Here is a 23,197-nt window from a genome sequence, read left to right as displayed (position 1 = left end):
CTGTCCATGGGGAAAGCGATGCATCAGCTGAGAAGTGTGAAGGGGCCTTTCTATGAATCTAATAATAACAATCTTTATTGTCACAAGTAGGCTTACATTATCTCTGCAATGAAGTTACTGTGAAAAGCCCCTAGTCGCCACATTCCGCCGCATGTTCGGGTACATAGAGGGAGAATTCAGAAGGTCCAAATTACCCAACAGCACATCGTTCGGGACTTGTGGCGGGAAACCAGAGCACCCGGCGGAAACCCACACAGACGAGGGTAGAACGTGCAGGCTCTGCATAGTCAGTGACCCAAGCAGGAATCGAACCTGGGACCTCTTTTGTTATGCTCTTGACGTAGCATAAGCTGCTTCCTTAATGTGCACTCTGACAAAGGAAGGTTCAGGCTTGGAGATAGCTTCAACACGTTTATTGAACTATTAACAATTCTCATGCTTGGATTCAACGCTACTGTTAATCCTTCTGTAGCTACTCAGACTGACTAACCAGTCTGCTACAATCTACGTGGTGGGTGTGACGTTCAATCAACCCTGTGTCTGTGCTCACTGAGTGTCTCCACTGGAAAGAGACTGAGCATGTGTGATGTGTCCTTTTCTATGGGTTGGTGTAATGCCCCCCTGTGGTAGTGTCACCTCTGTGTGTATCGTGACTGCCCATTGGTCGTGTCCTATCTTACTGACCTATTGGTTGACTGCCTGTGTGGTCATGTCTCTGGTATTCCCTTTAGTGTCTAGCTAGGTGTAGTGTATGTACATTAACCCTTTGTGTACTTACAGTGATGTACATCACCACATCCCCCCTTTTTTGTGTTACATATTTTCTGTACAGTGAAAATTGAACAAACTAGGTAGATGAGTGATACTCTGCACAAGTTATGATAACAGTGATCATTAACAATAAGTCCAAATCATATGCATGAGTCCAAAGTTCATTAATTATTATGGTCGAGTGGCTTTCTTGTTTGGTTGGTGAGTTGGTGATGTTGATGGTGGCATTGCATTGTAAACGTCATCAGTGTCCCTGTGCTGAAGGAACCAATAAGTGGTCAAATCACTTCGTTGTCGAATTTGGACTCTTTTTTTTTCTTTCGATGCTTGTGGTGGTAATTCTTGATGGCATCTGTCCTGAAAGCCACGTTGTCATTGTACTGAGCTGAGCAGTAACAGTGTCCCTCATTTGCAGAGTTGTACCATGTTGTACCAGTCGTAGTTCCATTGGTGTTGTTTTGGTCGTGCTTGTTATCAACGTTGTTGCCTTTGGTACGCTTCTCATTATTGTCTTTGATGTTGTTGTTGTGGTGGTTGATTTTGTTGTCGTGTTTGCTGCGCTCAAGGACCACACTCTGTGGATGATACGAGTCCTTCACACAGTTACTCCTGTCAGCGTGCTTTGTGGCATCTGCAGTTTTTTTGAGCGTGCCGTCACTGAGTTTGCGGCGCTCCCCGTCTGGAGTCATGTCCGGCTTACTTGAATCAGCTTTGGCTTGTGGTTGCTCCCCGTCTGGAGTCTGGGTTGTTTCACCTGAGTCAGTTTTGGTTTGTCGATGTTTCCTGTCTAGGGTCTGGTCTGTTTCACCTGAGTCAGTTTTGGCGTGTCGATGTTCCACGTCTGGAGCCCTTTCGGGTTCACCTGAATCAGCTTTGGTTTCTTGCCACTCCCCGTCCGGAGTCATTGCAGGATCACTTGAGTCAGCTGAGGTTTCTTGATGCTCCCCGTCCGGAGTCATTTCAGGTTCACTTGCATCTTCTGAAGGTTCGTGATGCTCCCCGTCTGGAGTCAAAACAGTCAGCAATGCATTTCCTTGTGGAGAGGCTCGAGCGAATGAGGTTTGAAGTAACGTGGTGTCACCGGAGTCACCAGTAGTCTCACTGTGCTTGTCGAGTGCCTCTGTACACACTAGCTGAGGTCTATCACGTTGCATATCTGGTATAGGAAGTGGGATGCCGTCGTCACTTGTCGCACATACAGTGGGTAGAGCCTCAGTGTCTTCTTGTTGTTCACTTGAGCTGGGTAGACCGTCAGAGTCTTCTTCTGGTGGCTCAAATAATCCGGGTGGACTGTCATAGTCTGCTTGCTGTACACTTGAGCGTGGTGGACTGTCAGAGTCTTTTTGTTGTTCACTTGAGGGTGGCAGACTTGCATCGTCTGCTGCTGGTTACTCAGAGGAGGTTGCTAGACCCTCATGGTCTTGTTCATGCAAGGACTGCGCTTTGGAGTCTTGCATTGCTTCTATCATGGAGGCTGTCCACGAGCTCGCTGTGGGGGCTTGTGTCACTCCCTCTGTAGAGTCTTGCAGCGTTCCTTGTGTGGAATCATGCATTGGTTTCTCTGTGGAAACTGTCATCACCTCTTGTTCATGCTGTCGTCTTTTAAAATCTTTCCTACTTCAAGACTGTGAAGAAAACAACTTTACAACTCGGTTTCGATAAAACTAACTTTGTCTTTATTGACCAAAGTCTGCATGCAGTATGGCTACAGTTTGGAGAGAGAGAGAGCTGTTAAGCAAACCTGCTCATTCTTTCTCAAGCTCGCAAAGACATGGAGAAAACATTCAATATTTATACAAAAGCTGTATCATTTTACAAAAACAGACCTTGTTCAAAAATGTCAATACAGTCATAACTTCTGACCAAACATGTTGTCATGGAAAGACCCTGACTCGGCTTATTTGCAGTATTTTGTCTTTAGAGGGTTTAAGACGTGGTCCTATTTGGCTTTCACCTCTGCCCTCATGATGCCTTGACGCAGATGGACCTAGGTCATGAGGAGGTTGTGTTATTAGGACATTCCTAGATCGTGGCTTTGTTATCAGGTTTTACTAAGGTCAGGCACTATTTTCCCTCTTCTGGCCTTGTATGATACGATTATGTGGATTCTTAGCTTTGTCTAGTTTGTCAGGGTCTGGTCTTGGCACTAGCTGACACAGCTTTCTTATACATGGTTACATAAGTTGGCTATTTCTCCCATCATGCTATTGCTGAGTTTGTACACTTTCACAATGCAAGGACTGCGCTCTGGAGTCTTGCGTTGCTTCTATCTTGGAATCTGTCCATGAGCTCGCTGTGGAGGCTTGTGTCACTCGAGTCACTTCTTGTTCATGCAAGGACTGCACTGTGGAGTCTTGCGTTGCTTCTATTGTGGTGTCTGTCACCGAGCTCGCTGTGGAGTCTTTCATCGCTTTCTGTGTGGAGGCTGGGACACATTGTGGTGCGTGGACCACTCTGTGTGTGGAGTCGGGGACCCTTTGCGGTGCGTGGACCACTCTGTGTGTGGAGTCGGGGACCCTTCGCGGTGCGTGGACCACTCTCTGTGTGGCAGTAGGCCACTCTCTGTGGGCTTGTACCACTCTCTGTCTCTTGGTGTCAGGCCGCAGCATAATCCTGCACTCACGAGTCGGGATGTCATATCTGCTGGGCTGAAGATCCTCAAATCCGAAGAACTCATCGTCGGGGTCGTCACTGTGCAACATGTCTAGTTGCGGTTCGGATTTGGTACTTGGGTAGCCTCCCAAGGTGAAAGCTTTGTCTGAGTCGTTGTCTTCCAAGACCATATCATCACGTTTTGTGTCGGAGCTGGCATTGGGCTCGCGATATCCAAAGAAGAATTCAAGGTCTGAGTCATAGTCTTCAAGGACTGTATCATCTCTTTGGGTGGTGCTAACTGCTTGTTGCAGGGTTCTGCGGAGGTTACTTGCAGCTACTGGTCGAATTTCAAACATTGTGCTGTCGTTCCAGGTAAAAGAATCTGGTTTTGAGGCTTTAAATATTTTTTTCGTGTTTTGGGACATTTCCCCTTTAAGTGGGCGTGGTCCGGGGCCTCTGACGTCATGATACCTGTGACGTAGAGCGTAGGAAGCGATTGCGCATGCGCATATCGCTGTTCCTTTACTTGGGGCCTTCTTTTCAATTGTGCATGCACGGCTTCTCGCACATGTGCAAACGGACCTTCCCGTTCTGTGCGCTCTTCGCGCAACTGCGCATGTGCAGCACCTTTTCCAAGATGGCTGCAATTCAAAACTGCCGTTCAGTGCTGCAAGCCTACCTCGCGGTGAGTTTTGGTGCCTCTTTTACCATTGTTCCTTGTATTTTCCTCGCAGAATTCTTGGAATTTGTCCAGGACTGCCTGGAAATTGCTCTTGTTTTGCCCCTTTGAGTATTTAAAGGTCAGTTTTCACTGAGATTGCCTTGGTACTGGAGCTGCTGTGGAATCGGAATCCCGAACATCATCTTGCCTGGCTTTTGTTGCTGGTTGTCACTGTTTTGTTGAGTTGAGCTTTATGGATTTAAACAGTTACTCACTGGTACCATGTTTTGTTGTGCTCTTGATGTAGCATAAGCTGCTTCCTTGATGTGCACTCTGACAAAGGAAGGTTCAGACTTCGAGATAGCTTCAACACGTTTATTGAACTATTCACAATTCTCGTACTTGGATTCGACTCTACTGTTAATCCTTTTATAGCTACTCAGACTGACTAACCAGTCTGCTACAATCCACGTGGTGGGTGTGACGTTCAATCAACCCTGTGTCTGTGCTCACTGAGTGTCTCCACTGGAAAGAGACTGAGCATGTGTGATGTGTCCTTTTATATGGGTTGGTGTAATGCCCTCCAGTGGTAGTGTCACCTCTGTGTGTATTGTGACTGCCCATTGGCCGTGTCCTATCTTACTGACCTATTGATTGACTGCCTGTGTGTCATGTCTCTGGTGTTCCCTCTAGTGTCTAGCTAGGTGTAGTGTATGTACATTAACCCTTTGTGTCCTTACAGTGATGCATATCACCACAGGACCCTGGAGCTGTGAAGCAACAGTGCTAACCACTGTGCTCGAAATAAAAGCATGTCATGCTCACAACCTTCATCCATTGCTGCACCAGTAAAAATAGCTGGAGATGAAAACAGATGTGGCAATTCCACCATCTGTTTGTCTGCATAAATGCATCATAATGCAATTAAATAACTTGCATTACAGGAATTTTGACAAAAGAAAGAAATGTTCCGCTAAAATGTTATAAATTCTCATGACTCATTGCCTTGTAATTTTAACAGTTTTGCTCTTTACCTAATTGAATCTAATAACAATTTAAGTATTTATTTTGAATTAATTAACTAGTGCATAAATGTCACTCAGCGTGGTACAGTGCTCGAACTGAGATGTGGCAGATCCGTGACACTTCCAGCGTTCCGGTCGACTACGTCTGCAGGAAGTGGAACCAAAGTCAGCTCCTCACAGACCGCGTGGTTCGGTTGGAGCAGCAGTTGGATGCACTTAGGAGCATGCAGGTGGTGGAAAGCATCACAATTAGTAGTTATAGAGATGTGGTCACATCCAAGGTGCAAGCAGACAGATGGGTGAACACTAGAAAGGACAGGCAGTCAGTGCAGGAATCCCCTGTGGTTGTCCCCCTCTCTAATACGTATACTGTTTTGGATACTGTTGGGGGGGTAGCCATCAGGGGAAAACAATAGCAGCCAGAACAGTGGCAGCACAACTGGCTCTGTTGCTCAGCAGGGGATGGCAAAGTACAAGAGAGATAGTAATAGGGGACTCAAAAGTAAGAGGCACAGATAGGCGCTTCTGTGGACGTGAAAGAGACTCCGGGATGGTGTGTTGCCTTCTTGGTGCCAGGTTCAAGGATGTCTCTGAACGAACACAGGATATCCTGAAGGGGGAGGGTGAATTGCCAGAGGTCGTAGTACACATAGGTACTAACGACATAGGCAGGAAGAGTGATGAGGTCTTGCAGAAGGAGTTCAGGGAGTTAGGCAGTAAGCTGAAAAGGTTGTAATCTCAGAATTACTCCCTGTATCACGTGCCAATGAGGCTGCAAAGAGGAGGATAGTGCAGCTAAACACATGACTGAACTGGTGGTGTAGGAGGGAAGGTTTCAGATTTCTGGACCATTGGGATCTCTCCCGGGCAGGTGAGACCTATACAAGAAGGACGGGTTGCATCTAAACTTGAGGGGCACCAATATCCTGGCTGGGAGGTTTGCTGAAGTCACTCGAGAGGATTTAAACTAGTATGGCAGGGGGGTGGGAACCAAAGCGTTATCTTTGAAGGTGTGATAACTGAAGGGGAAATAGAGAACAAAAATAAGACAACAGCATCACCCTCAGGCAGAGCAAAATAGGTGACAAGTGTGAGAAGGGAGGTGGTCAATGCAGGACTGAGGGTGTTGTACCTTAATGCGCACAGTATACAGAACAAGGTAATTCAGCTTGTTGCACACATTGAAATTGGCCGGTACAATGTTGTGGGCATCGCAGAGACGTGGCTGCAAGGGGATCAGGGCTGGGATCTAAATATACAAGGATATGTGTCCTATCGAAAGGATGGGCAGATGGGCAAAGGGGGTGGGGTTGTATTGTGAGTAAGGAATTAAGTTAAATCGATCGCAAAGAGTGACATAGGATCAGAAGGCATAGAATCTTTGTGGGTAGAGTTGAGGAATCGCAAATGTAAAAAGATGCTGATGGGAGTTAGGTACAGGCCCCCGAGCAGTAGTCAGGATGTGGGGCAGAAAATAAATCAGGAGATAGAAAAGCATGTAAAAAAGACAATATCACAATATTCATGGGGGACTTCAATATGCAGGTGGACTGGGGAAATCAGGTTGGTAGCCCAAGAAAAGGAATTTGTGGAATGTCTAAGAGATGTTTTTTTGGAGCAGCTTGTGACAAAGCCTTCGAGGGAACAGGCAATTCTAGATTTGGTGATGTGTAATGAGGCAGACTTGATTAGGGAACTTAAGGTGAAGGAACCCTTAGGGAGCAGTGACCACAATATGATAGAATTTACCCTGCAGTTTGAGAGGGAGAAGCTGGAACCAGATGTAACGGTCTTACAATTAAATAAGGGTAACTACAAAGACATGAGGGAGGAGCTGGCCAGAGTTGATTGGAAAAGGAGCCTAGCAGGGAAGACGGTGGAACAGCAATGGCAGGGGATTTGGGAGTTCCATTTCATTCCAAGGACGAGGAAACATGCTAAGGGCAGGACAAGGCATCCATGGTTGACGAGGGAAGTCAAGGACAGCATAAAAGCAAAAGAAAAGCATACAAATTTGTGCGTATTAGTGGGAAGACAGAGGATTGGAAATCCTTCAAAAGCGAGTAGAGGACATCTAAAAAAGCAATAAGGGGAGAGAAGATGAAATATGAGTGCAAGCTAGCTCGTAATATAAAAGAAGATAGGAAGTTTTTTGTTTCAATAAGTAAAAGGTAAGAGAGAGGCAAAAATAGACATTGGACCACTGGAAAATCTGGCTGGAGAAGTAATAAGAGGAAACAAAGAAATGGCAGAGGAACTGAATAGTTACTTTGCATCAGTCTTCACGGTGGAAGACACCAGTGGGATGCCAAAGCTCCAGGAAAATCAAGGGGCAGAGGTGAGTGCAGTGGCCTTCACTAAAGAGAAGATTCTGTGGCAGAGAGTGGGGATAAAGGGGTCTTTTCAGGATGGCAGCCGGTGATTAGTGGTGTACCTCAGGGGTCTGTGCTGGGACCACAACTTTTCACAATGTACATTAATGATCTGGAAGAAGGAACTGAAGTCACTGTTGCTCAGTTTGCAGATGATACAAAGATCTATAGAGGACAGGTAGTATTGAGGAAGCAGGGGAGCTGCAGAAGGATTTGGACAGGCTAGGAGAGTGGGCAAAGAAGTGGCAGATAAAGTACAATGTGAAAAAGTGTGAGGTTATGCATTTTGGAGGGAGGAATGGAGGGATAGACTATTTTCTAAATGGGGAAAGGCTTAGGAAATCAGAAGCACAAAGGGACTTGGGAGTCCTTGTTCATGATCTAATCCAGAGTGAAGAATATCCTGAAGTGACTAGAGAGGATTTAGAACGGGAGGGACAAAATTAGTTACCGTGGTTCATGTCGGAACAAACAACATAGTTAGGAATAGGACGGGTTTCTGCTGAGGAAGAATGAGGATTTAAGTATTAAATTAAAAGACAGAACTCTGACGGTAATAGCCTCTGGATTATTGCCCATGTCACATGAAAATTGGTATTTTTCTGCCTTTGCTTTATCTGTCCAGGTTATTTTCCACATCTTTTCGCATCATTGGTCATTGCATCCAGCTTGATGTCATCTGAAACCAGACAGCCTGAAGTCAATGTAAAATCCAGCATTAACTTGGCACAGGGCAGGGCTATTTCCTTACTACTTCCTGCCAGCCAGGCAGCTCAGTCAGCTGCTGCCATTACTGAGGTGGTGCTGTCCAAAGCCAGGTCTTTTAGGCCCCAAACTGCTCTGGGTCATGTTCCAAGGTCACCGACAGTGTTTCCTACTGTTCATCAGCTGTCACATACTGCAGCCATTGGGTTAGAACTACATAGGAACACTAGGACAAGCAAAGACCCCACAAGACAGGCACTGAAGGAATGCCCAAGATGTAATTTGTTAGGTTTGATCCGGAATGTTGGAGAGCTTGATCCTTAAATTTAGTTTAGCATATTTGTTCTGTGGCGTCTTTTATTCCAGCATTGTGACCAAGAGAACACAGCGATCAATAACAGTGGGATGATAAAGAGTGGAGCTATTGGGAAAGGGAACTGAGGTTGAATTCACTGGATGAGCTGACCACCACCGGCCACCACCAGCCAGGCCAAAAAGGGAATGTATAAGTTCCCATCTCTGGCGTCTCCTCCTCGTTGTCAGTGGCTCCTCCTCCTCTTGCTGCTCTTCCTTCTCAGCTGTTTACTGCATACCTGATCATAAGGTAGACCACAACAAATGCTGAAGTGCACTTTGGTGAGAATTGCAGGGTTCCTCCAGAGCTGTCAGTGCCAGCAGCAATGTTGTTCAAACATCCCAACAGTCCGCTGTGTCGAGCAGCACGGCATTTGTTACAAGCTTGCTGCTCACCTGTGTGGCTTTGCACACTGGAATTATGAGCCAGGTAGTCAGTGCAAAGTCTTTGTCATGCAGTATGCATCATCTGAGTATGATCATATTGGCTCAAATGCTGATGGACCGGTGGACTGGTGCAGAATTGAGGCATCATGACTGCTTCCAGGATATTGGGCATTGGCCTGCATGATTGATTGTTGTGTATGGTTGCACACCAGCTGGAAGTTGAGGGAGTGGAATCTTTTTTGATTGCTTTACATCTTAAGATTTCAGACACAGTGCTCACCAAGCAACATGCTTGCAAATCTATGGCTCCCTGTGCCATGGGCAGCCACCAATTCTCATAAACCCTCATGTTCACTCCCCTTCACGGTGGTGCAGTTGTTAGCATTGCTGCCTTACGGCACCGAGGTCCCAGGTTCGATACCGGCTCTGGGTCACTGTCCGTGTGGAGTTTGCTATTTTCCCCGTGTTTGCGTAGGTTTCGCCCTCACAACGCAAAAATGTGCAGGTTAGGTGGATTGGCCGTGCTAAATTGCCCCTTAATTGGAAAAAAAAATGAATTGGGTATTCTAAATTTATTTTTAAAAATGTTCACTCCCCATGTTTCTCTCTGGCAAGAAAGAATGAAATGTTTTCAGCTCTCAGAGTACAGAATCTCTGTGACCTCCCTTAGGCAGCACTGGATGACAAACTGGGAGGTGTTGGAAATATTGCATGCACAAGCCTGAAAGAAACCAGACACATAAAAGTTCATCGCCACTTCCCAGCCACTCCCAATGCCTCATCCTAACCTGAGGTTGTGGTTCACGGCACAGACAGTGGCAGAGTTCACCAAGGACCTCCTTGATGAAGTGGAAACATCTCATGCATATTCTTCGCTAAAGTTGAGAAAGGATAGCCCTGTACACACATGGCGAACTACTGAAAGCCTTTTGCCACCCTCCCTCACCTACTCCCCTCTTTCCAGCAACTTGTCTAGCTGAATCCCTGCTCTGTTTTTTCCTGACATATTGCAGGACCGGAAGAACACAATTTATTGCACCCATGACAGGGAGCAGGTGGACTCTGCAGAACCCTTGAAGACAGAACCAGGTCCTTCAACATGTGTCACACCACTACCTGGAGGTTTCAATAACTACATAACCTTTTACAAATGACCAACCACTTCCACCGCATCAACAAGGCCACTGGAAATGAATCAGCAACTAATCTGAAAATATAATTTCATGATACCTTTAGATAACACAACTGGAGAGAGGAGACTTTGTTGTTGCTGCAGGTGTGCTCAGCTGTACGGGGTTAGAAGTGGCATTAGTTGGTGCTTTAGGTTGAGCATGGCACAGCTAGTGTCAAACTTGTCCATCTGCATATTTTCAGCATTGTTTGTCTGTATAATTGCAACATGATGCCAGTTAGTAATGTTGTCAGGGGTGAAATATCTTCAGCTGAATACTTATCATTTTCTCATAACTTAAACCATTTGCAATATAGCAGAACTGAGAAAAACAAGGTTCTAGAAATGCAGCTGAAAGAAAAATAGCAAACACTGGCCATGCACAGTAGGTACATGGGCATTAAAAAAAGAGAAAATATTGAGTAACATTACAGCCAAGAAGCCTTTGTGAGAACTAAAGAAGGTGAACCTGACTAAAGAAAGCTTTATTTCAGATCTCCAACATGTTTCTTTTTATCTTTACAGCCACGACGTGCAACAAGTTTTGTGAAAATTGCAAATGTAAGTATCAGTGATCTAATTTTTAAATGTTATTGGGAATGTCTGCTCTCTTTAGTTCTTTTACTTTATTGACTGGATAACAGAAAGATTAAAAGATGTATTATTGTTGAGGGAAAGAGAGGGAACTAAAGAGCGAGAGAGAAAAAGGGCAATGTTACATTTATAAGGTGTCTTTTGCAATTTGAGCATTTCCTAAAGTGCATTCCAGATAATGAGCTACATTTGAAGTTCTGTCATTGATCTAATATAAGGAAAAATAGCAGCCAGTTTTTGCACAGCATGGACCCGTGATTAGCAATGTAATGAATGATTGGACCATTGATTTGAATGATGTTGGATGGGAGATAAATGTTAGCCAAGATCATTCTCGTGCTCATTATATACAAAGCTTGAGAACAGTAGTAAGAAACAGAAGAAAGCTGATGAAGGCATTCAATAAATAACTATATTCAAGGTCAATGGTTGTGACATTATGATAAATGTACACAACTGCAAGGGTTAATGCTATGTCGAAATCAACCACTAGAGTGAGCTAATTGCAGAACTATGTAAAGCATCGATGTTAAGCCTTCTGGAAGAGTGAAAGTAGTAGATGAGTGTAGATTGTATGTTTATTATCAACTGTTTATTATATAGGAGTAAGTATCAAATCCAATTAAGTAGTGTAAATAAATCTTTAGCTTTGTTTCATATAAAAGCTAGTTGTGGTCTTTCTGAACACTTACGCCAACCATCCTCAGATAAGAACCACATAGTACCAGGAGTATATTTCTAAAAATAATAAGCAATTAGATTGGACAGGATAGCTTTAAGAAAATTAAAGAAAACAATCACACCGCTACGCCGATGAAAAAATCTGCACAGACGACGGATCGTAAGATGGACAGTCTGAAGAAACCTGATTACTTCAGAACAACCGGTAAACTATGTCAAAATTGGGCATTTTTCAAACAACAGTTTGAAGTTTTCCTATCTGCTTCCACGCTAGAAAATGCTTCCGATCAGAGAAAAATAGCACTTCTTCTTAATTTGGCTGGAATTAGAGTTGTGTAATTCATTTGAATTTGCTGAAGGTGAGGATAAAAAAAGTATAACATGGTGCTACAAATATTCGATGCTCACTGCAAAAAGCAAATGAATGAGACCTATGAGCGCTACATGTTAAGAAAAAGCTGCTGAGAGGGAGTCAGTAGATTATTTCATTACAGCTTGAAAGTTAAGAGCGTAGTCGTGTAACTTCTCTTCCGTTGCTGATTCAATGCTTCGCGACCAAATTGTATTTGGAATTAATGACGAAAGTTTGCGAGTAAAATGCTGAGATGATCAATTTTGCCGCTAGATGAAGCGATTAATATGTGTAAAGCCAGTGAACAAATATCCTCTGAATATGCGGAGTTCAGGGCAAATGAAAACGGCGCAAAGTCAGAAAACGTGACCGATGCCATTAATGTTGTATTGCAGCACAGAAAACTGCGTACAACGGCTGATGGCTATTTTGAGAGAGACGTCACAAGCATCATAACGTGCACGCCTGTAGCCATGCCCACAGTAAAAAAAACTGTCCGGCAAAAGGAAAACAATGTTCCAATCGTTGGAAATACAATCGCTTTGCAGCACAGTGCTGTTTCGCAACAGCTTTTATAGCAAATACATTTTTAACATCCTACAATGATTATATGAAGATTTAGAGTATACAGAGTGAAGGAAAAGAAAAAAATGTCTTGACTGATAATGATGATTCCTCCCAATATGCACTGAAAGATACATTCATGGTCGTGCAATTACTAGGATTAATGTACTGGACTGTGATAACAAACCAGTACATCAGCTTTCCAAAATTATTCGAGAGTGGACTGTACTAGTTGATATAAATGGGTCTGAAATTCCATTTAAGATAGATACAGAAGCACACGCAAATTTAATAATGGAAAAGGATTTAAGACAAGTAACAGGACACCACAAATAATGAAATTGACCTGTTGATTGACTGACTGTAATGGAAATACTATAGCCACAAAAGGTTCCTGCTGTTTCATTGTTCAGAAAGGCAACATCAGTCTACCAATAGACTTTTAAATAGTAGAAAATGACAAACTATCACTACTTGGGGTGGATGCTTGCGATAAATTAAACTGTGTTAAAAGGATGCACACAATCAATAATTCGAAAGACACGCTAAAAATGAAATTAAACATTTGAGTATCGTCTGGAATGGGCACTCTACCCTTTACATACAGTATCAAACTAAAAAAGGATGCCAAGCCTGTAATACATGCGCCAAGAAGAGTGCCAGCTCCATTGAGAGATCGTCTCAAGACCGAGCTTGACCGAATGCAACAGTTAGACATAATCTCCAAGGTCACCAAACCGACGGACTGGGTCAGTTCGATGGTATGCGTAGGGAAACCTAATTGAGAATTAAGAACCTGCATAGTTCCAAAAGACCTAAATAATAATATTATGAGGGAACACTATCCCACACCCAAGAGAGAAGAGATCACGTCAGAAATGGCTAATGCCAAGTTTTTCACAAAATTAGATGCCTCAAAAGAATTTTAGCAACTCATTATCGACAATCAAAGAAGAAAGCTCTGCACCTTCAACACGCCTTTTGGTAGATATTGCTTCAATAGGCTACCTTTCGGGATCATATCTGCAGCTGAAATTTTTATCGGGCGATGGAAACCGTCATCAAAGGGATACCGGGTGCCAGAGTCTCCATTGACGATGTAATCATCTGGTCTAATACTCCAGAAGAACATTGTAATATGCTCAAGAAAGTGTTCAACAGAGTTCATCACAATGAATTGAAACTAAATTGTGACAAATGTCAATTTGGGATCCACAAATTGAAATTTCTAGGCAATATCATATCACAGTAAGAAGCTCAACCGGATCAACACAAAATCAATGCCATAGGTGAAATGCTGGTACCAACTGACAAAAAAGCAATTCTGAGAATGCTCGGTGTTGTAAACTTTATGGGAAAATTCATTCCCAACGTATCCAATCGATGGGCTGAATGGCCTCCTTCTGCACTGTAAATTCCATGAATTCTATGAATCGAACAATGGCTCTGTGTAACCTCATAAAAAGAATGTTGACTTTAAATGGAGACCTGAACATGCAGATGAGTGGCAAGACATGGAAACAGCTGTGAGCACTGCTCCAGTGTTCGTGTTTGAGCACTGCTCCAGTGTTCGTGTTTTACAACCCGACAAAGGAAACAAAAATTTCCACTGATGCCAGCAAACAGGACATAGGTGCAGTCCTACTTCAAAAAGATGATCATGATCTGTGGAAACCTGAAGCGTATGCATCTCAATCGATGACTCCCACAGAGCAACGGTATGCGCAAATAGAAAAAGAATGCCTTGGTCTCTTGACAGGCATAACCAAATTTCATGATTATGTATATGGTTTATCACACTTTGTTGTTGAAACTGATCATAGACCTCTAGTTAACATCATCAAGACCTTAACGAGGTGTCTCCACTGTCATGATATTTAGATCAGCATATCATGGTGCAATCACACACACACTGATGGACATGCAGTAGGACCAACCAACACACACACAACATCGCAGCCAATCACCAGTGAGAGCACACGCACTATAAAAACAGAGGACATTGCAGTTCCCGCTCATTCCAGCAGCAGCCAGCTCAGAGCACCGAGCTCAGAGCCTGCCACTCTGACATTCACCATGTGCTGAGTGCCTCACCCAGCTAGTAATAGGACAGGGTCCACAGGTTAGCTGGTAATGCACATACCCAAGTTAGCAGTGTGCTGTTACAGTTGAGTAGTTAATAAAATTGAGTTACACCATCTCCAGCCGTGTTGGATCAGAACACCCAACACGACATCCACGACTTCAGAAAATGATGATGAAGCTACGGAGATATGATTTCACACTAGTCCACACACCAGCAAAAGAATTATTGTTGCTGATACCTTATCAAGAGCTACAAATAATATTAATACCATGGTTTCAGATATAGTACACATTGTGGAAGCACAAGCTACATTTGTTGCAGAAATGGGGCAGCACGGTAGCTCAGTTGTTAACACAGTTGCTTCACAGCTCCAGGGTCCCAGGTTCAATTCCCGGCTTGTGTCACTGTCTGTGCAGAGTCTGCACGTCCTCCCCGTGTGTGCGTGGGTTTCCTCCAGGTGCTCCGGTTTCCTCCCACAGTCCAAAGTTGTGCAGGTTAGGTGGATTGGCCATGCTAAATTGCCCTTAGTGTCCAAAAGAGTTGGGGTGGAGTTACTGGGGATAGGGTGGAGGTGTGGGCTTGGGTAGGGTGCTCTTTCCAAGGGCCGGTGCAGACTCGATGGGCCGAATGGCCTCAATCTGCACTGTAAATTGAATGAAATGCTACCAGAAACGCTGGGAGTGGACACAATTTGCTACTATTTAGTCATTACTGACGACTTTCCAAATATCCTCAGGTTATTACGCTTACCGATTCAACGACTCGATCTGTAATCCGAGCAGCAAAATCTGTTTTTGCTCAACATGGAATGGTCCTTGCTTCACCAGCTGGGAGTGGACACAATTTGCAGAAAGTTATAATTTTAACCATATCACATCAAGTCCATTGTACCCCCAATCCAATGGCAAAGCGGAGAAAGGCGTAGGAATAGTTAAGAAGCTATTCAGCAAAGTACTAGATGACAACAAAGATTTCCCCCCCCCCCTTCGGCCCTGTTCCACCCCTCCTTTTGGCCAGGGGCTCCCTCTCCCATGAGAGGTGCGCCGCGGCCTCCCTTCCTGTCTGTCTTCCCGTGCTAACCCTGCTTGCTAGTACGGTGGCTCCCCTCCCAATGCTTGTCTCGCCCTAGCCCTGTTTTACCTCCCCATTTCCACCCCCTGTCTCGCTCCCCTTTTCCTGTTTCCCCTCTTCAAACTGAGAGAAGAGAGACAAATCCGAAAACGAGGCAGCACAGTCCCGCGCAAAAACATAGTCCATATTGCAGTTTTTTTGTTGTCCGTCCGTCCTCCACTCTCATTCCCTTTCTTCCTCTGTCCCTGCCACTTTCACCGCTGCCGTGTCTGCTCTCCCTCCAGGTTGTCCATTTTTACAAACTACTCTGCCTCCGCCGGGCTGCTGAAGTAATGTTCCTTCCCCCGGTATGTCACCCAGAGTCTGGCAGGGAATAGCATCTCACCCCTTATTTTGCAGAGCGCCGATTTCGCTCTTTTAAATTCGGCCCTCTTTTTTGCGAGGTCCGCCCCAATGTCCTGGTACATCCTGTTTCTGTGCCCTTCCCACGAGCATGACTTCATCTGTCGGGCCCACCTCAGGATTTCTTCCCAATCCTGGAATCGGTGCAGCTTCGTAATTATCGCCCTCGGTGCAGACTCGATGGGCCGAATGGCCTCCTTGTGCACTGTGAATTCTATGATAATCTATGATAGACAAGAGTAATGTAGTATCTAATAATTCATTTAGATTTTCAAAAGACCTTTTATAAGGTGCCACATAACAGATTAATGAGCAAGATCAGAACATGTCAGGATGGCCGAGCAGTCTAAGGCACTGAGTTCAGGTCGCAGTCTCCTCTGGAGGTGTGGGTTCAAATCTCACTTCTGACATTAGCCTTTTTTATGGTTAGCACAGTTGTTTCACAGCTCCAGGGTCCCAGGTTCGTTTTTTGGCTAGGGTCACTGCCTGTGTGGACTCTGCACATTCTCCCCATGTGTGCATGGGTTTCCTCTGGGTGCTCCGGTTTCCTCACACAGTCCAAGGATGTGCAGGTTAGGTGGTTGGCCATGCTGAATTTCCCTTAGTGTCCAAAAAAAAATAGGTGGGGTGGGGTTACTGGTATACGGGGATAGGGTGGACGTGTGGGCTTGGGTAGGATGCTCTTTCCAATGGCCAGTGCAGACTCGATGGGCCAAATGGCCGCCTTCTACACTTTGAATTCTATGATTCTATGTGTCGTCTGAGCCAAGTAGCAGAATCGATAGTTAATTGGATTGAAAACAGGAAACAGAGTCGGGGAGAGGTATCTGTTCAGAGTGGCAGAGAATAGAAATTGGACTCCCACAAAGATCAGTATTGGGACCACGGTTACAATTTATTTTAACAATGTAAATTTTGGAATCAGAAACACAGGGCAGGATTCTCCAGCCTATCCCATTGGCGGGATCTTCTAGTCCCGCCGAAGTCGATTCCCGCCGTGGGTTTCCCAGCAGTGGGATTGGTGAGCCATGCAAATTGCCATTTACTTCAGTGAGACATGAATATCCTGCCCGGCCAATGGCGAGCCGCCTCTCCCAGGGGGAACTCACTGTGCAGGGGCTGGAAAATCCCAGTGTCAAAATTCCTGGATGAGAAACACTGCTGGTGAAGGGTCGATGGGTTCACGGGATTTGAGGTCCGAGTCAATATTGAAGAGCACTAAACAGGTCACGTATTACTTGGAAAATGGGAAAAGGAAGGGTAGAAGAAACAAATATTTCTTGAAGTACTAAAAATAATGAGGCAGGTTAATAAGACCAATCAAAAGAGCAAACCAAGATCACTAGAGTTTATTTGTAGCCGAATAGAATAGAACGGAGAAGAACCTATGCTCAGCTTGTACTAAACTTTGGTTAGACTATCTTGAATACTATGTACAGTTCTGGCTGCTATATTATTAAAAATAGAGGGGCAAGAGAGGGTGAAAAACAGATTTACAAATCCAATGCCAGAAATGTGTGGTTGTACCTCACAGAAAAGGATGAATGGGTTGAGTCTCTTTTCTCAAGAGAAAAGAAGTCTGAGGGATGACCCAATGTGGTAATACCAGGTATTGCGGTACCAGAGAGAGGAATGACCATTGGCTAGACCGCGGGGTCTACCATTGGGCAATGTACATAGCCCCGCCCTGAGAGGCGGGGTATAAGAACCAATGCCGTCCCAGCAGCCTTCACTTCTGTAACTTCACTGCTGGGTACTGTTCTATCTGATTAAAGCTGAATCGATATGACTCCACGTGGACTCAAGCGTATTGATTGCGTATCACCCAATTGAATTAAGATGGTGAACACTTTGCTCAGACACAAAGTGAGTGTTTCCACTTGTTGGGAAGAGCAAAACTGGAGGCCATCAATATAAGACAGGCACAAAGAAATCATACAGGGAACTCAGCAGTAACCTCTTCACATAGAAAATAGTGAGAACGTGGAACACATTATCACAGGGAGTAGCCATGGTGAATAGTGCAAATGCATTTAAGGAGAGGCTAGTTAAGCAGAAGAGAGAGTTAACCTGACTCATTATTTTTAGCAGCACTTTATCCAGTGATTGAACTATTTTGATGCATTTAAGACTTTTCCACACTTCACAGCTTGCTAGTTGACAGAAGTAACAACCTGGCACCAAGTTATTCAATGGCTATTTAACATTTTCCAATCACGGCATTGTAAACACTGATTTGACTTGATTTATTCTCACATGTACCGAAGTACAGTGAAAAGTATTTTTCTGCGGCCGAGGGAACGTACACAGCACGTACATAGTAGACAAAAAGAATAATCAACAGAGAACATTGACAAATGGTACATCGATAAACAGTGATTGGTTACAGTGCGGAACAAGGGGCCAAACAAAGCAAATACATGAGCAAGAGCAGCATATGGTGTCGTGAATAGTGTTCTCACAGGGAACAGATCAGTCCGAGGGGGAGTTGTTGAGGAGTCTCGTAGCTGTGGGGAAGAAGCTGTTCCGATGTCTGGATGTGCGGGTCTTCAGGCGTCTCTACATTCTGCCTGATGGAAGGGTCTGGAAGAAGGCAATGCCTGGGTGGGAGGGATCTCTGATAATGCCATCTGCCTTCCTGAGGAAGTGGGAGGTGTACACAGAATCAATGTGATGGCAAGCTTGTGTGATGCGTTGGGCTGAGTTCACCACACTCTGCAGTTTCTTGCGATCTTGGACCGAGCAGTTACCATACCAGGCTGTGATGCAGCCAGATAGGATGCTCTCTATCACACATCCGTAGAAGTTTGTGAGAGACATGCCAAATTTCATTAGCTTCCATAGGAAGTAGAGACGTTGTTGGGCTTTCTTGACTGTTGCATCAATGTGAGTGGACCAGGACAGACTGTTAGTGATAGTGACCCCAGGAACCTAAAGCTATCGACCATCTCCACTTCGGAGCCATTGATGCAGATGGGTGTGTGTGTCGAGCTATGCTTCCTGAAATCGATGATCAGTTCCTTGGTCTTTCCGACATTTAGAGAGAGGTTGTTTTTGGTATACCATGCAACCAAGTGATGTATCTCCCTCCTGTAGTCTGATTTGTCGTTGTTTGAGATACGGCCCACCACAGTCGTATCATCCGCAAACCTATAGATTGAGTTGGAATTAAATCTTGCCAGCCAATCATGTGTGTATAGGGAGTACAGTAGAGGACTGAGCACACATCCTTGCGAGGCTCCGGTGTTGAGGACTATTGTGGAGGAGGTGCTGTTGCCTATCCTGACAGATTGTGGTCTGTTGGTGAGGAAGTCAAGAATCCAGCTGCACAGGGAGGGGTCAAGTCCAAGTTTGGTTATTAATCTTATCGGGATAATGGTGTTGAAGGCAGAGCTGTAGTCTATGAACAGCAGTCTTACATAGGTGTCCTTGTTGTCGAGGTGTTCGAGTATTGATTGTGGAGCCAGGGAGAGAGCATCTGCTGTGGACTGGTTGCGGTGATAGGCAAACTGCAGTGGATCGAGACCATCTGGGAGGCTGGCGTTTATCCGTCTCATGTCTAGCCGCTTGCAGCATTTCATGATAATAAACGTCAGGGCCACCGGTCGGTAGTCGTTGAGGCAGGCTATCTTGTTCTTCTTTGGTACTGGCATTATGCTGGTCTTCTTGAAGGAGGGTGGGAACCTCAGAGCGGAGGAGTGCGGCGTGCGAATACACTCGCCAGCTGGTCTGCGCAGGCTCTGAGCGCTCGCCCAGGGCCGCCGTCAGGGCCCAACGCTTTCCACAGATTCACTTTCAAGAAGGCAGCTCTTACCTCTAAGGCTGTAATAGTGGGTATGGGTGTGTCCAGGGTTGTTGGGGCAGGTGGCACTGACGCATTGGCTGACTGCTAAAAGCGGGTGTAGAACTTGTTTAGATCATCGGGTGGTGATGCTCCAGCACCAGATATTCCGCCTGGCCTTGCTTTGTATCCTGAACTTGTGTAGACCCTGCCATAGTCGTCGTGGGTTAGTGTCGTTGGCCTGGGACTCTAGGTTGATGCGGTATTGTCTTTTTGCACGCAATGGCTTTCTGTGCGTCATACCTGGATTTCTTATATAGGGCAGAGGCGACAGACTTGAACACCTCCGTCCGGAACTTCAGCAGTTTGGTTGAGCCAGGGTTTCCGATTAGGGAACACCCATATTATTTTCTTTGGTACACAGTCCTCAACACACTTACTGATGAAGTCTGTGATGGTGGTTGCGTACTCGTCCAGGTTAGCTGCCGCGGCCTTGAATATTGACCAGTCCATATACTCCAGGCAATCGCGCAGGATGTCCTCAGATTCCTCGGACCAGCACTGCACGGTTTCCTTAACTGGCTCAGCACGCTTGAGTTGTTGCTTGTAAGCCGGAAGTTGGAATACTGACTTGTGGTCGGATTTGCCAAAGTGAGGTCGGGGAATGGAGCGGTAGGCACCTTTGATGCTCGTGTAGCAGTGGTCCAGGGTGTTTGCACCTCTGGTGGAGCAGGAGCTATGTTGATGGAGTTTGGGTAGGACCTTCCTGAGGTTGGCCTGGTTGAAGTCGCCAGCCACGCTTGTCAGGGCTTCGGGGTGATTTGTCAATAATTCACGTTATTGAACACAGATAAAACTCAGGCTGCAGCATTTAATGATGAATTAAGTAGGAGGCCATACCGTTTTCACTCAGCTTTTATATTCCTCCCACCTCTAATCCCGGGTTCACACCTTCAGCCGACTGCTGTAAATTAGGATGCCTTCAAATTGCGGCTGCCTCCATGTAAATTCTGGAAATTATAAAATGTGCACTTCTAACCTGGCATCATCAGCTTCGAAATAGAAGCATGTCATGCTCACAATCTCCATCCTTTGTTGCACTGGTGAAAATAGCTGGAGATGAAAACAGATGTGGCAATTCCACCATTGCTGCTCTGCTGCCATTTTTTCCCCAATTCCTGGCACGTTGTAGGAATGCAAAATCCTGACCTAGATATCTTGAAGCATTCACAAATTAAGCACCAAATATGCAGAAACAGCAAGCGGGAAAAATGTAATCAATGTGCAATTGCTTCTGTTTGTCTGCATAAATGCATCATAATGCAATTAGATAACTAGCATGACAGGAATTTTGACAAAAGAAACAAATATTCTGCTAAAATGTTATAATTTCTCATGGCTCATTTCCTTGTAATTTTAGCAATTTTGCTCTTGACCTTGAATCTAATAACAATGTAAGTGGGCGGGATTCTCCGACCCCGCGCTGGATTGGAGAATCGCTAGGGGGGGGGCGGGGGGTTGCGATTCACATGACGCCGCTCCGGCACCGGACCACCGATTCTCCAGTCACCGGAGAATTGGCGCTATTGGCGCCGGCACAGTCGGTGCCCCGCGCACTGTGCTGAGTGCCCACTGAATTAGGCCAAGTCCTGCCACCGCCGTTTTCGTATGGTCCTACCCAGCGTTGTGGTGATATACATCACTGTAACTACATAAAGGGTTAATGTACATACACTACACCTAGCTAGACACTAGAGGGAACACCAGAGACATGACACACAGACAGTCAACCAATAGGTCAGTAAGATAGGGCACGACCAATGGGCAGTCACGACACACACTAAGGTGACACCACCACAGGAGGGCATTACACCAACCCATAAATAAAGGACACAACACACATGATCTTCCTCTTTCCAGTGGAGACTCTCAGTGAGTACAGACACACGGTTGATTGAACATCACTCCCACCACATGGATTGTAGCAGACTGCTTAGTGAGTCTGAGTAGCTATAGAATGTTTAAAAGTAGCATCGAATCCAAGTAGGAGAATTGTTAATAGTTTAATAAACGTGTTAAAGCTATCTCCAAGTCTGAACCTTCCTTTGTCAGAGTGCACATCAAGGAAGCAGCTTATGCGACGACAAGAGCACAACAAAACATGATTCCAGAAGTGGACTGTTAAATCCATATAGTTTCAACTCAGCGAACAGTGACAACCAGCAACAAAAGCCAGGCAAGATGATGTTTGGGATTCCGATTCCACAGCAGCTCCAGTACCAAGGCAATCTCAGTGAAAACTGGCGTTGGTTCAGGCAGAGATTCGAGATCTACCTGCTAGCGTCCGACCTAGATGGCGTGGTGGATGCAGAGAAAATAAAGCTTCTACTTACCATCGCGGGTCCAGAAACAGCTGAAATCTTCAAGACCTTCAAATACTCTAAGGGGCAAAACAAGAGCAATTTCCAGGCAGTCCTGGACAAATTCCAAGAATTCTGCGAGGAACATACAAGAAGAAAAGGTAAAGAGGCGCCAAAACGCGCTGCGAGGTAGGCTTGCAGCAACAAACGGCAGTTTTGAATTGCAGCCATCTTGGAAAAGGTGCTGCACATGCGCAGTTGCGCGAAGAGCGCACAGAACGGGAAGGTCGGTTTGCGCATGCGCGAGAAGCCGTGCATGCACAATTGTGAAAAAGGCCCCAAATGAAGGACCAGCGATCTGCGCATGTGCAATCGTTTCCTGCGCTCTACGTCACAAGCATCATGACGTCAGAGGCCCCGGACCATGCCCACTTAAAGGGGAAATGTCCCAAAACACGAAAAAAACAATTTTAAGCCTCAAAACCAGATTCTTTCACCTGGAACGACAGCACAATGCCTGAAATTCGACCAGTAGCTGAAAGTAACATCCGCAGAACACTGCAACAAGCAGTTAGCACTGCACAAAGAGATGATACAGTCCTAGAAGACTATGACTCAGACTTTGAATTCTTCTTTGGACATCGTGAGCCCAATGCCAGCTCCGACACAAAACGTGGTGATATGGTCTTGGAAGACAACGACTCAGACGAAGCTGGGAGGCTACCCCAGTACCAAATCCGAACCGTAACTAGATGTGTTCTGCAGTGACGACCCCGACACAGACGCGGATGTGTTCTTCGGATTTGAGGATCCTCAGCCCGGCATGTTTGACATCCCGACTCGTGAGTGCAGGAATATGCTGCGGCCTGACATCAAGAGACAGAGAGCGGTACAAGCCCACAGAGAGCGGCCTGCTGCCACACAGAGAGTGGTCCATGCACCGCGAAGGGTCCCCGACTCCACACAGAGAGTGGTCCACGCACCACGAAGGGTCCCCGACTCCACACAGAGAGTGGTCCATGCACCACAAAGGGTCCAAGCCTTCACAGCGAGCTCGTAGACAGACTCCATGATAGAAGCAATGCAAGACTCCACAGCGCAGTCCTTCATTAACAAGAAGTGACTTGAGTGACACAAGCCTCCACAGCGAGCTCATGGACAGCCTCCACGACAGAAGCAATGCAAGACTCCAAAGCGCAGTCCTTGCATGAACAAGACCATGAGGGTCTAGCAACCTCCTCTGAGCAACCAGCAGCAGACAATGC

At 45.5% G+C, this 23,197-nt stretch overlaps 2 long non-coding RNA genes across 2 annotated transcripts in view; both read left to right on the top strand.

Annotated features, from left to right (window-relative positions):
- LOC140384846 (uncharacterized) overlaps positions 1–23,197 on the top strand; it is a 409,015-nt gene that overhangs the window by 203,389 nt on the left and 182,429 nt on the right. The gene's annotated exons all lie outside the window — the stretch shown is intronic.
- The window catches only part of LOC140384845 (uncharacterized), a 113,067-nt gene that overhangs the window by 62,409 nt on the left and 27,461 nt on the right, over positions 1–23,197 (top strand). The window contains exon 3 of the long non-coding RNA XR_011933168.1: positions 10,567–10,602. This is a non-coding gene — a long non-coding RNA (uncharacterized lncRNA). The remainder of the gene's footprint in view (positions 1–10,566; positions 10,603–23,197) is intronic.

This window comes from Scyliorhinus torazame, chromosome 10 (assembly GCF_047496885.1).
Source record: "Scyliorhinus torazame isolate Kashiwa2021f chromosome 10, sScyTor2.1, whole genome shotgun sequence".
In the NCBI taxonomy this organism is placed as follows: Eukaryota; Metazoa; Chordata; class Chondrichthyes; order Carcharhiniformes; family Scyliorhinidae; genus Scyliorhinus; species Scyliorhinus torazame.
The sequence above is the reverse complement of the archived record's forward strand: the minus strand, read 5'-3'. Positions and strand labels throughout refer to the sequence as shown.